The sequence below is a fragment of the Pseudoliparis swirei genome, chromosome 6, assembly GCF_029220125.1.
Source record: "Pseudoliparis swirei isolate HS2019 ecotype Mariana Trench chromosome 6, NWPU_hadal_v1, whole genome shotgun sequence".
NCBI lineage: Eukaryota > Metazoa > Chordata > Actinopteri > Perciformes > Liparidae > Pseudoliparis > Pseudoliparis swirei.
This window is the reverse complement of record NC_079393.1, coordinates 17,874,075-17,884,759: the sequence shown is the minus strand read 5'-3', so window position 1 is coordinate 17,884,759 and position 10,685 is coordinate 17,874,075. Positions and strand designations below refer to the sequence as shown.

Genomic DNA, 10,685 nt, shown 5'->3' with positions numbered 1-10,685 from the left:
GTCCACACAGAAGGAACACCCCGACTGGGAATTGAACCCACGGACCTCTGGCTGTGAGGCGACAGTGCTAGCAACTACACCACCGTACAGCCCTGAAAGTGTGTTCACCTCATGTAAACAACTGATTTTCAGCTGGCGCATGTGCAAAGGGGAGTCCTCAATGAAACACATTTATTTTGAGTTGATATGCACACCATCTAACCTAAATAAATCTAATAAATGAAAGTATTCATACATTTTGTGTTACACCCATTCAATCTAAATATCTTCGTTTTTTGTTTAATATATTTAAATAATAAAATATAACAAAATGTGTCACCTCAAAGAAGGGCTTGAATCGCTTTTGTGAGTGTAACCTAAATAAATCTAATAAATGAAAGTATTCATACATTTTGTGTTACACCCATTCAATATAAATATCTTCGTTTTGTAATTGATTTATTTAAATGTATCAAACAATATTTAAATGTGTCACCTCTAAGAAGGGCTTGAATCGTTTTTTTGAGTGGCGGATCTGTAGCTGTTTGGAATTCCCAGAAATGTATGAGAGGTGCGCTTCTCTGAGCCTGACCTAGTTCCAATGTCGGCGAGGTGGAAGGTGAGGAGCTTTCAGATCATCAGCTGAAACCTACCTCTTAATTCTACCTAAAAGACTGCCGTGTTGCCCGGCCTCTGGCAACCTGCTCCTGCTTTATCCCTTTTACTTTCATCTTCTCCTCTTTTCTAAAGGTCACTGTGATGATCTTGAAGTATGTCAGCGTTTTACACCTAAATGTCAAACATGGTCATCGGCCACTATTTTGATCATCAATCGATGAATGGTCATTTTAAAATCTTAAATAATTGACATTCTTGATGAATGATTATTTTCAGTTGAACCGTATAGGAATTAGACCTGCGCTACATAATGTAGCAGATTAGAAGATGCATTGAAATTAATTAATTTAATTTAATGCATCCAACAATCCCGAGCCAGTGCATCTAAATAAATGATTACATCAAATCCAACATGACCTGCAACCCTCTGCATGTAAATGCAATATTTCACACGTAATCTCTGTGGTTAAACAATCTGCAAACACCTCTTTGTGAACAGGTTGTGCATCAACTTCGTAAGTGCATGTGTGAGAGAGTGGCAGACAAGAGAGATGGGTTCGTTATTGGCCTACATCATCAACCAACGGGAGTTGGCATTCCCATGCTGTGGAGACAAAGAGGGGCGAAACGGGAGGAGGCGGGTGGGGGGGAGTAAAGCACAGAAGAGCGAGGTGAGGCACGGCTCATTCAGTGGGATCGTTCGAGCTGCGAAGCTCCTCGGATTTAACGAACAGAAAAGCCCTCCGTTTGGTCTGAGACGCGCTCCTGTCCCGGACCGCTGTGCGCTCCGCAGACCCCTCTGACACCGAGAGACCCTGCAAGGGGACACCACCGATAACTTTTTGCATCTTGCTTTTCAACAAAGGTAAGACGCTGTTTTTTATTTACATTTTTAGCTTGCACACAACAATCAATACACGCACAGTGTTCATGGTGATGAGTATATCCACGGTTTATTTGTCACTGTAGGCTATTTGTTGTTTTTCATAGGCTACAGGTTATGGTTTGATAATTGAAATAATTGCTTTAAACGAGAAACGATGCAAGCGTGTGGGTAAACCATTTCCATATAGCCTACGGTTCAACACCAGTTTGCAGACCCCCCTCTTGATAACCACATTTTCTTCCTTGTTCAATATTCCATAGATGCTCATAAATTAAGCCATAGAGGTGACAACCTGCAGTGAAAAGTCCCGGAGCGCTGAGGGTCCACAATATATCTCGCGCTGCACATGCTGCACTCACTCACATCTTTCTTTATAGCCTCACAGATTACTGCCTCAACCGTGCATGCAATACATAAAAGTGGAATTAATTTTGATGTCGATAAATGGAGTTTACCATTATTCCTGCTGTTGCATCACAGGGAATTCAAAACGGGTTATCTGTGCGTTTGACAGCAGCCCCGTGCAACACGTTGTACCAGTGCTGCAGGTACATACACATACATACGTACACACACACACACACACATACACACGTACACACCCTCTGTGTGACAAGCTAATCCTGATCTCCACGAAACCGAAGCCTGCAGACACACGGGGAACATCCTCATAGGTTCAGAAGGAAAGGAAGTCGCTTTGAAGTCCTGTCGGTGCCACTGTGACAGGGACGGTGCCCCTGTCTACATTACTGGGATTGTTATGACAAACCAGTCAACAGTTATATCCTGAGTTCAGAACGTGTCTGGCTGCATTACATCAGTTCAGGTTTGCTCTCACAGATCCAATGTACGAAGTCAATATCGAGAAAGAAAACCATCCGCATAATGATCTGCTGTAGTTTATGTCTTTTCTCCAACATTTTTTTTAATGTACCCACGAGAGATCATTATATCAAGGTGTTTTATGTCTGCCCAGAGCAAGAAAACGCTCCAAAAAAGAAGAAAAGAAACGCGTCTTCCGACCCCATCGCCACCCATCTCTTGAGCCAATCGTTGCAGCCCTTTCTCCTTTTATATTAAAACGCGAGCACTGTAGTTCGCGCTCGCACGCACGCGCACACCATTTTTCCAATCACCAGCAATGTCACCATGGAAACAAACTGTCGTTTGCGACTTCAGTTATTTCTCTTTCTTGGCTCGTCACTTACTACAGGGTGTGTGTTGTCATTTTAATAGGTTGCATAAATCAAAATAAATGAATGAAAATACCTATTTTAGATATAATTACTTGTAATACCCAAGTCTCTTATTAAGGAAACACTTCTTAGATTGTGGAGGAAAAAATCTAATCTATGTTTTAAGTCTGTGACGTCAATATGTAACTGTTACTTATAGTAACAATTAATGTTGGTTAATATTTAAAAAAATGTTGACAGTTAATGATTGAAAGTCCATTAAACAATCATGAATATGTTTACCCCATTAAGCATAAATGCATCCGAGTAATCATGCATGCAAACACGCACAATACCACACAGAGAGGTTCTCACTCCCAAAGACAAAACCCTGCAGCGAGGGTGAAACAAGTCAAAATCATATTTCTCAGATTTTGTGTTAGCCATCTGAAGATGCTGCTTTAATTAGGCTTGACATCGCTCGGGGTACACAGAGCAGAGTAGATGTTAGCATGGACATGTGTGGTAAATATAAGCTGTTCTACTGTGAGGTACAGAGACAGGTCGGGGGAGGGGAGTTGTGAAGATTTATGAGCTGTGGTTAAATAACATAGAAAGAAAAGGTATGTTGAAACCCACTGATAAAAAAAAAATAGATATGCTAACCGATAGCCTCTTCATTGACTTGCTTTACTAAGGAATTCAAATTTGCCTTTTTCTGGATTAATTAAAGAAGATAGCTGTGCTTGAGAATTAATAAGAGGAACACCCTTTGGATGGATGTGTTTGTAATACTCAGATCACTGGAAGCGCAGACCAGATGGCAAACAAGTCATCATTAAGTATTAAAGAAAGAAATTAAAATGCATTGACATTGCAGAGTAAGCTGAAAGATGAATTGTATCCTATGCGTTCACATGCACGAGGGTAGAATGTGAAATGTGGTCATGTTTTCATGAGCTATACATTTATATATGGCCAACAACTCAGAAAGCAAGCAGGCGGCAGATAGTTCCTGCCTATTCTCCTCGCTGCCTTCATATTTTGTAAATTTCTACATAATGTTCTCCAGTTCTGTTTAGCGCCTGGGAAAAACAATAAAATCCAAGAACAATGTAGAAAACACTTCAGTCTCTGCCAAATAAATTAAGATTTACACTGCCAGAAGTGTGAGATAGAGTGGGCGAGTGGCTTTTATGTGTGGGAGTGACAGAAAGATATACAAGAGATGGCGAGGACAAACAGTAAAATATAGAACTTTCTCTTCAGTTGAGATAAACGACCAAATGATGGAGTGACCGAGCGAGGTAGAAGCGGGGGTGAGGGGGGTTCTCAACTCAGTACGTAAAAAAAGCCACACAAGCAGTGTGAAGACGGAGAGCATATGTTACCTGTCTGTGACTGGCCACCTCACACCTCTCCTCTCGCTGCTGCTTGGAGAGGATGCAGAAAGAGTGAGACAGTTAGAGGGTGAGAAAAGAGATGGGAAAATAAAGGGAAGTGGTGGCAAGAAAGAAAAAGGAAGTGAAAAGAACAGTAAAGAACTGGAGAAAAAAATAGAGGGACACCAGAGTTCGGACATCCTCAGAGATGTGTGTGTGTGTGTGTGGTTGTGGGTCTCCATTCATGGAGCTTCTCTGGCAGTGTGTGGCATGGAGTGCTTGAGTAATCCTCCTGGGAACACGCACAAGCTGCCAACGTACCATCCAGCTCCTCTTTTCACTCTTTACTACTCGGACGCTCGTCTATCTCTGTCTCTTTCTCTTTCTCACTACTCTCAAACTCTTTCTCTTCGCCGTTTCTTTCATTTCATTCCTTCCTAATTGCCTTAATATCACCCAGTTGTCTTTGTCCGTGGACTTGATTTCTCTCTTATTCCTTTGCTTTTTTCAGGTCTTGAATTGTGAGTCATCTCCTCCTCATCACTTACTCCTGATGTGATGTGAATATTCCTTACATATGGGGTTCATGCTCTTTTTTCTCTTAGTTTCCTATAGAATCAGTGTTTCGGTTCTCAGAGAGCACAACAGAGTGAGGCTCTCCCATGGGTGGACCGGACAAAGAGCCCAGCTCTCCTTCTGTATGACTGCACAGGAACAGAAACCCAGGCATTCACGAGCGAGTCTGCTGCCGGGCGGCAACACGATAGATCTCCGCTAGCCACGGTCCAGGCATTTCTTCTGTTGTGCTATGAGATAGTGGCGATCATTAACCTGAAATTATAATCGGTGTTGATGCATAAGGGGTGAACCGTAACCTCAAACAGTGGTGCTTGTTTGTCATGTGGTAAAAAAAAGTGGTGAATACAGATGGAGATTCAGTTGAGGTGAGTTTATTTCATTAAAACACCAAATGTTGTCAGGAATTTGCCATAATGAGCTCATAGTGCAAGACAGACCATAACATAAAGTATCAGCTGTTTACAATTCAAGAGCTCACATACTTGCATATAAGAAATAGACAATTAAGCGTGTCAAGTTAAGAAAACAATGAGCCAAAACCTTTTTATTGTAATAGATTATGAACGTGCTTTTCAAGCAAAGCGATTGCTTTGTATTTATTGTAATATTAGAATATATGATTTTGACTCGCATCTGGTGGATACCAAGTCCACAAGATGAACACATTTCCCCCGTAACTAAGATAAGAGCTGGTCACCACAAACGGTTAATAGGGACTATTTTTTTTAAAGAGCTCTCAAATAATGATTAAATGATTCAATCTGTAGTTTTCTATCCTTCTCTTCAAAAAGAATCAACATAGTTAATATCACATAAAGACATTGACGTGTAGCTACTGTATGGGGGCCCCCAGAGGGCATTGTGTCAGTGTTTACTGTGCTACAGTGAAGGCCTCCTCCCACCCAGCCCTTCACTGCCCCTGTCCTCCTTCCCGAAAACAATCCCCCCAAACCACCCACATCCCATTGGCACCTCCTATATCGGAATTCAGGTCAGCAGGGGGAGTCACGACATTGCTTTGAAAGTGATTGGTAAAGGGAAGAAGGGCCAAACACAAGGGGGGGGGGGGGTGCTCTTGTTTGTTTTCTCTTGGCACCAAAGACCATGCCAGTGAAAACAATCAGCCCATTGTGCAGCAACAAAAGATTCACAATTAAAGCACATTCAGAGATTTGTTGAAAACAAAAAGAGGACTTCATCTGAACAATTGTCACAAGATGCGACCTGACAGATTCACACTGGTTATCAGATGGAGCTCCCTGTGTGAGCCATTGCTCTCTTCATGCCTCAGCACATGATATATAAGAACAACAGCAGTGAGATAGTTCACTTTCACTTCAATGAACGAGAGCTATATGATTGACTGTTGCAAATATGAGCCCATGTGACCTAATGTGAAAAGCATTACAAATATACTTACAAATATATTGATATAGCTAGTTTATATTTCGCTTCTTTCGAGCTTTAAAAACAAATATTGTAGTTGCTCAAGCTGCTTCTCTCCTCATATTCTGCTTTCTGGAGAAAAGCTTTTATGACAGTGGGAAGGATCAACAAATGGGGAATAAAGAACAAAGGGATGAATAGAGGAGAAACAAAAAATGTGATGATGCCTAGAGTTTTCATATGCAAAGATGTAGCTAGATATCTTTTTTTCACATTTGATCCTCCTGACCTTAGCCAAAATCTAATCTGACCAGGGATACAGAAAAGCAATAAACCCAGTGGCATTGCCCACTTCACCCACCACCCCTCCCGGTTTCACCCATCTTCCTCTTCCTTTGCCCCTTTTTACTATTCCACAAATCCTCAATTAAGTGCGTAATGGGCCTCTGAGGAAGGTTTGTGTGCTTCTTTGTCCAGCTTTGGGGGATAGGCCGGCATTAATGTTCCTCTTGAGTATGTAAATAGCCTGAGCTGTGGGAGCGCAGAGCTTATTGGTGGAGAGCTCCATCACTTTCTAACATTTTATAGAGCCCAAAAAAAAGGATGAGAACTTCAGCACCAAATACAATACCCACCCTCGAAGGAGTAAACCCAACACCCATGTCCACCTCCCCTTTATTCCGGGAAAAAAACCCTCAGCTCTCTCTCCCCCAGGACCCTTTACCCTCGCCCCTTCTACCCTCCACCACCCCCAAAATGGCCCTCACCCCTTACCCCACAGAAGCCCGACCAATCCTCCCTCTGTATGTGTGTTGCTCCCCACGGCTCGGCCTATCCCATCCCGCCGAGCCCAGATGATGGTCCCTACAGTCTGGTTTTGTTTACTTCACCCACTTGTCCAGCGGATCACAAAACAATCCCCTTCATTGCATGTTTGTTAGCCCCCTTTTCAGAAGTAGAAGAAGAGAGAGAGAAGAGGGGGGTTCACAAAAACAAAAACGAAGGAAACAATTAAATTACCCCTCCTCCCAATGAACCCTGTGTGAGCTTTTTCCCAGCTTTAGTTTCTGTGAACTAACTTGGAGGCCTGTAAAGTGGTCCATTATTCAAGGAGGGGTGGCGGGTTCCAAGAGCGGCTCGCCTCAATGGCTAACGAACACAGAGAGGGTTTTGTTAGAGGGTTTTGGCTCACCACGTTATGCACTGGTTCATTAAGAGCTGAGTCCATCTATCTATCTATCTATCCATCCATCCATCTATCTATCTATCATCTATCTATCTACTGTATCTTGCTATCTTATTTTCTATCGATCTATCAACATAATACATGATCTGTAATGTTTTTTCTTTACATTGATGAAAGACAAGTTTATGAATCAACCTTCATCTGAAAAAGAGAAAACATCATACATGTAAAAGTTTATTTCTCCATCCCACTGTCCATCTTTTTACTCTTTTTTTTTTTTACTGGCTATACTAGCCCATTGCACAGACTGTACTATTTATATCACTTTGCACACTGTAATATCTGTACAATATCTGTATACACCCGACTCCCTGTGAACATGTTCTCCCTATTGGTATTGTTTTTCTACTGTGATTCTACTGTGATTTGTGTATGTATGTTTGTGAGTTAAGTGTATAAGCTACTGGATGACCTCAATTTCCCTCGGGATTAATAAAGTATCCATCATCATCTAATGTCAAGTTGAATACATTTCGATGTATGTAGTGTATAACAACAGTTTCACGTGCCCTCTTACTGCACACTGCACAGCATCCTTTTGTCTCCAGATCCCGACATCACTGGGAATCCTTTCTCGTCTTTTAGTAGCAGAGGATTACAGCGAGCCAGGATTTTGAGGAATTTCCGTTGTCTGCTTTACATCTCGACTGAAAGGGGTTTACCATCTTCTGAGTGGGCTAAGAGGAATGTGCTCTGGGGATTTCGCTGAGACTGGGATCAAACAGGGGAACTGGGTTGAAAGTGCTTTAGCCTAGAGGTTCTCATAATGAACGACTTCCATAATTAGTTGGTGGAAAAGCGAGTGCCATTGCTCTTAATGGCATTCCAGTGCTGTGTGTGACTGAAGGCATATTAACATAGTTTGACAAAGTATGCAATATTCGTGACATGGAAAGAAAAACAATGAAGTGGGGAGCAGAAGAGGTAAAAGGCAGAGATAAGCTTTTATTGTCACTGCATTTAAGGGATATGAGAAAATGACTCATACGTACATGTGGTTCTGAAAGAACAGTGTCAGTGAAGTGGTCCTGAAAGGAAAGCAGGCTCGAGTGTTAGAGGCATGTCATCATCCTTAAGCTTACAGCACAGGCGGAAGTTTTGCTTATTTAGAGGTACTTTGTATCATTGGATGTTTTAAGACGATGTTTGCTGCAATCAAACAGTTGACCCAGAGCAGGTTTGTCATACTCAGGTGTTGTTTGTATCTCAGGTGCATAACAGATGAAGGTACTCTTTTAGTTGAGGAGGTGTGTTGTGATAGCTGTGACATGCTGTGTGCACATGTGAAAGACACACAGAAGGAAAATCAACAAAGGGAGGGAAAGACGTGCTGAAAGTAAGTAAGTAAAATGTATTTTTATCACACTTTATAGAGACAAAAGTCACAAAGTGCTTGACAGGAGTGAAATAAATTTAAATAAACACTTTGCTGATGTGCTTCCCCATTGTATGCTGGTCATCCTTGATGTGATGTGTGTTGCAGATACACAGAACAGGATGCGTGGGATAACATTACCACAGGCCATGTCTCCAGCACATAGTCTCCAATTTCTGGTTAATGCCATAAGCATGACCTGATTCATCCAGTATACCATCTGGCACATATTTAAAAAAGCACAATAATAATTCAAACCAAGCAATACTGTATGAAATGAGTTGTAACATATGTCTATGAAAGTAGGTTGGAAGAGATACGCAAGTAAAGTGTATATACAGGTACTCTCCTTTTAGTGCTTTTGTGAGGTGAACTGTGTACATTGCATATAATACTTTCATCATACTGAAACAGTTACATGACACTATGAAGGATTTTGTGAGTAATGTGTTTAAAATATATATATACAGGACTGTCTCAGAAAATTAGAATATTGTGATAAAGTTCTTTATTTTCTGTAATGCAATTAAAAAAACAAAAATGTCATGCATTCTGGATTCATTACAAATCAACTGAAATATTGCAAGCCTTTTATTCTTTTAATATTTAATATTTTTTTAATTGCATTACAGAAAATAAAGAACTTTATCACAATATTCTAATTTTCTGAGACAGTCCTGTATATATATATTGTGTGTGTGTGTGTCTGTGGTCATGTTGCTTAGCTGGTTGATGTAATGAGGTGTGTGTGTGTGTTTGTGTGTGTGTAGGAATGCCCTTCCTTCCATCACTGCGGGGTGGTGTGAGGAGAGCGGGGCACGGCCTCCGCTGCAGACTTGGCTCGGTCCCTATCGACTGCAGTGGTTCATTAGTGAGAGAACAGCCATCCTCCTTAGCCCTCGTATTGGCAAATCCAGAGAGAGACTGTAACCCCCTCACCCTGCCTTGAATACCATGGGACTGGACCAACTGAGATGTCTGACCACAGCCAGTGTGTTTGTGTGTGTGTGTGTATGCGCAAGATTGCATTTACATGTTTTGCGCTGACACAAATATGCGCAAGAGAGACGGGCTAGACAGTGAGCGCTAAGTGCACGTATCGTTGGTGTATATTTAAATGTGCGAGTGTGGCAGGTGAGTCGAGTGATGTGTGAAACGTGATTTGTGCACTAATCCCATTTCACAGAGCCAGCTGCCCAACACAGATGTTAGCGCTTCATGTATCCATGGATAACCTGACAACACGTCCATGTAGGCGACTGTATATGTGGAGACATGCTCCATCTCATTCTCCACTTTGATTGATTGATTAAATCGGACCTCCGTCCAACCCTTTCTTTTCACCATCACCTATTTTTTTAATGTGTTTGACATTCCGTTCATTTCTCTCTCTCTCCACTTTTATCTGCCACACCTTTTCTTTTCTACCCTCCCCCTTTTTACATTCCCCCTTCTCTCATACATTGTTACACATCTATCTGTATTTGGCATTCCCGGCGTTTCACCCCTCCCACTCTTCCCCATGTCTATTATATGCCTCTCTCTCTCTCTCATTCCATGTTCAGCAATGTAGCGGGTATACCATTGCGATGGTTGCAGTAGGGGGTTGGGTGATCCCGCTTTACTGGCAGATTTAATGAGCTCCTGTCGGGATCGGACTGAAGCCATCAAAAGCTGTGTGATGCGATACAGCCATCTCTGTTAAACAGATGTGCCTTTGCTTATGATAGCATCGCTTCATATGCAGCCGGCCTAAACGCATGAGCAGCTAGAGGAGAAAATGCTTTAATAGGAGTGTGTCTGCAGTAGGTGTGTAGCCCTTGACTATATGTATGATCTTTCATCTGTGCAGCCTTGAGAAACAGGTGGGGGCTGGGAGAGAGGACACCATCTTTTTGATTTCAACTTTGAAAGACACCGCTAAAAACACCATCCCAGTTAAGGCTCTTAGGACATGATGGAGGAACACCTGAGAGTAACACAAGCTGAGACATGGAGTACGAATGCCAGAGAGTTTGGAGTTACACACTTTGAATGCAAGACCAAAAAAAAGAGGAGA

The 10,685-nt window shown here is 41.9% G+C and overlaps 1 protein-coding gene across 1 annotated transcript in view; it reads left to right on the top strand.

Annotated features, from left to right (window-relative positions):
* The first annotated feature begins 1,319 nt into the window (after positions 1-1,319).
* slc1a2b (solute carrier family 1 member 2b) overlaps positions 1,320-10,685 on the top strand; it is a 29,039-nt gene continuing 19,673 nt past the window's right edge. The window contains exon 1 of the mRNA XM_056417571.1: positions 1,320-1,462. The gene's annotated coding sequence lies outside the window, so the exon portion shown is untranslated. The remainder of the gene's footprint in view (positions 1,463-10,685) is intronic.